We start from the raw sequence: 5,777 nt of genomic DNA, 5'->3' as shown, positions 1-5,777 counted from the left end.
CCCCACTAGATCATTTTGAATAGCTTTAATTTTATAGGAGAATGCATGCTCCACGAGTGCTTGAAACCTATGAAAAATGGCATAGATGTCTGTCTTTAGTTTCATGCGAAAGAAGCAAGTATAACGAGAATAATCATCAACAAATTAAAAATAAACAAAATAACGATGACCTTCATTAGATAAAAGTGGGTATCGATGGTCCCCAAATATAAATGTAAACTAAATCTAACATAATAGAACTAGACTTTTTTACTCTTTCTAGTGGAAACTGTGAGGATTTCCCAAGTTGACAGGCAGAACAAAGAGAGTTAATACTCCCTCTGTCCCATTTTACCTGTCTTACTTTCCTTTTTAGTTTGTCCCAAAATGTTGTCCTCTTTTCAAAATTGAACATCACCAATCATTCTACTTTTTCCAATTTACCCTTATGACTTTTGCTTTCTTTATTGCTTTTATTTTCAAAAGTGAAAAACTTGGGAGCATAATGGGAAAGCACATCACATTTACTTTAATTTCTTAAAAAGTGTGCAAAAAGCAAATGAGACATTCAATTAGGGATGGAGGGAGTAGTATTTAAGGATTTAGACAGACAATAACATAGAATATTGTGTAGGGCTCTTGAGTGAGGGTGACCAAGATGCTTGTGCCAAACTTCTAAAAACGCTTTGGATGTAGTGAATTCAATTGGGTTTTGTATTAATTGGCAGTTTCTATAACACCCCCCCCCCCCCCNCCCCCCCCCCCCCCCCAAGAGCTTTCTCCCTTAAAGTAGAATTTGCTTGGTATTGAGATTCTTCATAACAAAAAAACAAGCATTGGAATTGAAAGAAAACATTATTATAAGTGATGAAATTGTTGATAGATAGGAGAGAGTGAACTAGAAAAAGAACATGTAACACATTCTGTAACTGTAAAACACGTAAATAGGAAGATATCAAAGTATGCCCAATACTAGAAATATTCAAAACTACCCCATTACCAACTTAGAGAGTATCATTCCCTGTGTACTCTTATACCCATTGCAGCGATAAGGGATTAAGAGTGGCATGGTGAGAAGCATAAGTGTTAGCGAACTAGTTCTAAGAGAATGGAGCAACAACAAGATCAACAGAATAAGCCATTTTTGCTAGCGGATTGAGTGCCCTCGAATACCTCCCATATAACTGTAAAGTAGCATGTCCAGGGTTGTTGTAGATTTGGCACTTTGGAAGATAGCCACGGCCACGACCTCAGCTTCCTCTATTACCACAGGCATGACCACGAGGTTATTTAGTGGGCTCCTTCAATCATGAGGTGATAGGTGGTCTATGTTGAACGACGAGAGTTACAAGTAGCTGCAGTGGAACTAGTAAAGAGAATCTGCGTAGATGAACTGATGGACAGTGAGATAGTCATTTAAACATGTAAAGATTCTAGTAATCTAAACTAATAAGTTGGTTCGCTTATGCAAGAAGCTGAATTAGAATCTTGGCCTTGGCAAGATCCTTGCTTATAGTGGAATCCCATGGTGCAAAGACTATAGTTCACTAAGGAGACTCAAAGGTCATCCATATGAAGTATACCTAAATACAAGCTCAATAGCTTGCCACAAGGCACGGGACATGGTATGTCCTATAGCTAGGGGTGTATACGAATCAAATCGAGTCAAATATCTTACTATTCGATTTGAATTCGACTATTTTGAGAACTATTCGTATTCGTATTCGATAAATATTTGAATCTAGAATTTTATTCATATTCAATTCGGCTACATTATTCAAATATATTCTATTCAACTCGAATAATTCGAATTCAAAATGCCTAACTTAATTATTTTTTACAAGTTATCCAATAAATTATGATAAAATGTAATAAATATTTAAATTTAAATAGCATAAAATTTTCTATTAATATACTAATTTCTAAAAAATATATATATACACACACACACATATTTGAATATAGTTGAATCAAATATATTCTGATTCGTATTCAAATTCGAATAAAATTTGATTCGTAATATGTATTCAAATTCGGATTCGTATTTTAATAATTCGAATTCGAATTCGAATCACGAATTGAATTAAAAATATTTGATTTGTTTACACCCCTACCTATAGCAATATACATAACTTCATCAAACAGAGATGAGATTAACATAAATAGAATAGAAAAATTCCGATTGACCCAAACATGCGGTAAGTGTAAAGAGTTAGACACAGAAAGAAGTCATTAACATATCCACTGTGATTTTGACCATGAAGAGATAGAACAAACTGGGTTTTTCAGAATAGATAATTTGAGGATGTAAGTTTGAGAGAGATAAAATGATGGTTCATCTGTAGTGTATATATCAAGGACGGGGATAAAGGGTAATATATGATATGGTGTGACGAAAGGAAGAGGTGTTGGCATTGGCGACGTTGGCAGCGGCATGAAGGTAGTATTCGTGGCCATGAATCATATGGTCTACTGATACCATATCTGAACAATATTATTTGTAAAGTGTTTTATTATTGATCAATCGTATTCTGAAAGTACATGATGGAACGTACATATATAGGTACAAGAATTAGTCCTAGCTAATAAGACATGACTAGTAATTAAAGGAAGAGTTCCAATAATACACAGAAAAAGAAAAGGAATTTTTAATTAATAAAATAATGAATCTTAATAGTATTCACTTGCTCGCCTTTCGTGTATCTCATACAAAACGGTATGAGACTCACCATTTCTAAAATGATAAGTCGAATAATGTGTTAATTTTGACGAAATTCTAATGCCCAATTAGAATTTCTATGATTAAAGAATATTTTACATTGTTTATTAATTAATTTCTTGTGAATCATATTTTTAACTCTTAAGAATAAGGAATGAGTAAACATATGTATTGACTAAATTAAGAATATATGGAGTCAAATAATATAACAACTAAATATAATTTATTATATTATTATTTATACTAAATAAAATGTCCAAATATATAATATTTTGACTCTTACAGGATGTTTGGTTCACGGAATGAATTTTGAGCTAATAGGAATGGAATATGCAAGGAATATAATAGGAATTGTATTCTATTGTTTGGTTCGCGGGAGGAATAGATTTTAGGAATTATATTATAGTGTTTGGTTGGTGTAAGGAATATAAATGGAATATGTTTTAAAACATATATGTCCTTATAAAATATGTATTAGTAATAATAATAATAATAATAATAATAATAATAATAATAATAATATTCATATTCTAATTACATAGAGTTTATATTAATAACAATAATAAGAAAAAAGGAATAATAATAATAATAATAATAATAATAATAATAATAATAATAATAATAATAATAATAATAATACAAAACAAAATTATTTTTAAAACATTTTTTAAAAACACAAATGAGAGTTTTTGATCCCACATCGGTAACTTAGGAAGAGGAGCTCATTTGAGCTCCTCTATATAAGAGAAGCATTGCTTCTCTTTTGAAATTAAAAACAAGACAAAATGAGGAAGCTTTAAAGAGCAAAAAACTCATTCATTTAAGGAGGCTTAATTGTTCTTAGTTATAAGTTTTTTTTTTTTTAATAATATAGGGGCGTTATGGAAAAAAAAAAAAGATCTTTCCGCAAAATGTCATGGGGTAAAATTGAAAATTGAAATTTTAAGTTATTCCTGAGAACTCAGAAATAGTCTAATACCTAAGAATCTCTATTCCCCTTGCAAGGGGAATAGGTCATTCGCAGGAACATTGTTCCTGGGACAAAGCTGTTCCTGAGACAAAGCAATTGGGACAAAGCAATAGGCCTATTACTGAGAATGTCATTCCAAGCCTATTCCGCAAATTAAACATGCCATTAAGGCACATAGATCAAATAATAATGTGAAATATTGTTCAATTATATATTGTAATAGACTTAATTTCAGCGAACATCCGTTCTTTTTTTATGGCAATTCCAACTAAAAATTTAATGATTTTAGTTAAAAGAAATACATTTAGCCGGTACGGTGTCTGGTTTCAGTTAGATAACATAGTCCTTGTCATATATACATTGAAATATTATATGCATTTGTTTGTTATATGAGAATGTGACACCTTTTTATAATGACTTTCTCGTCATTCTTAAACTTAAGTCATTTTTTTGTCACATCCATTAGAATTTCATTCTTCCTAATTGTTGGTGGAAATAAGTTGATAAAAAAAAATTTAAAATATACATACATATATATATATATATATATATACACACACACACACACACACACACAAAGGGATTTAATTTAAAAAAAAAAATTAATCCCAACTAAAACTGGTACGAAATCAAATGATCGAATTTATTTATACAAAACTAAATAAAAATAAAAATAAAAGGAGGGTTTTCAATTCTGAGAATATAAACCGAAATGGAAGGAAATATCAAAGACGTATGTAAGACACACTTTTCATAAAATTGATCCGCTACCTCCCGATGGTGCTATGAGCGTTGTAGCATCGTCAATCAGTCTCTCAGGATAAAATGGATCACAACTTAATGTTTGAGCACTTAATAAATAAGTCTCCGGCGAACTAGAACAACAGGCAAGCACTTCGATGTTTTATTGGCCGGAAGTGTGGGAAGAATTTTTCGCAAGAAAAAAATTGGGAGAGGAAGAGAGAAAACAGAAATATTTTTATTCTTATAACGTTTGAAACAGGCATACTTATTATCAACATTTGTGCCTGTAGGTGTCAACGTACACGAGTCAAGCCTTTTCAGGTTCATTTTGGAATTTGATTTGCACCTCGTGCACGAGAGAGAGCCTCTTCCCAAACCAATGTGGATAAGTGCTTCTTTCATACCTTTCCATCTACATTTTCTAAATCAAATGGGTCTACTTTGTGAATCAATTTCTCATCCACCCGTTATCCGTTTTGAGCGTACAATATATCAATTTCTTCGGATCAGTACGAAGAGTGCAAATCTACTTTGACCCGATCCAAATCAGAAGTAGACCCCATATATATTTGTACTACAATATAACCAATTAAAAATGTCATTTATGATAAAATTCCAACAATTTCTTATTATATGTGGATTTATCAAACATATTACATTTTTTAAAATCTCACTTGAAAAAAAGATTTATTTACTGCAATTTAATTTTTTTTAATGAGATTTGTATTCTCAACTTTATAAATAGAAGGTTCGTTCCTACCTTAGTCCAAAAGGTCACACACTACGTGTTTGGTAAGTTATGAATTAAATGCCTTTACCCAATAGCATAATATATATATATATTCTAAAAACATAATAAATGTGATTAAAGGTTATATCCCTCATTTATGTCCGTTTTTTCAGTTAAGTTTTTTTGTACATTATGCTATAAAAGTTGTACTACATAATATTTTGGACAAATATACCCCTACCGTTATAACTTCCGTTATCTTTTCCACTATTATTACTATACGCATGCATCCATCATATATTTTCTTATCTTCAATAATAATAATAATATATACACATTAAATATTAGAGTTATATGTTAGTTATTTTTTAAAATATAAATATTCAATTTATAAAAATATTTTACATTATTATTATTATTATTATTATTATTATTATTATTATTATTATTTACTATATTAAAATTTAAATAAATTTTAATTTTTAATATAAAAAACTAATATTGGGCACCTATTTTTTGCGCATCGTGCATAAGAAAAACTAGTGTGTGTGTGTGTGTGTGTGTGTGTGTGTGTGTGTGTGTGTGTATATATATATATATATATATATATATATATATATATATATATATATATA

Source organism: Ipomoea triloba, chromosome 13 (genome assembly GCF_003576645.1).
Source record: "Ipomoea triloba cultivar NCNSP0323 chromosome 13, ASM357664v1".
NCBI lineage: Eukaryota > Viridiplantae > Streptophyta > Magnoliopsida > Solanales > Convolvulaceae > Ipomoea > Ipomoea triloba.
This window is presented reverse-complemented; position numbering follows the sequence as displayed.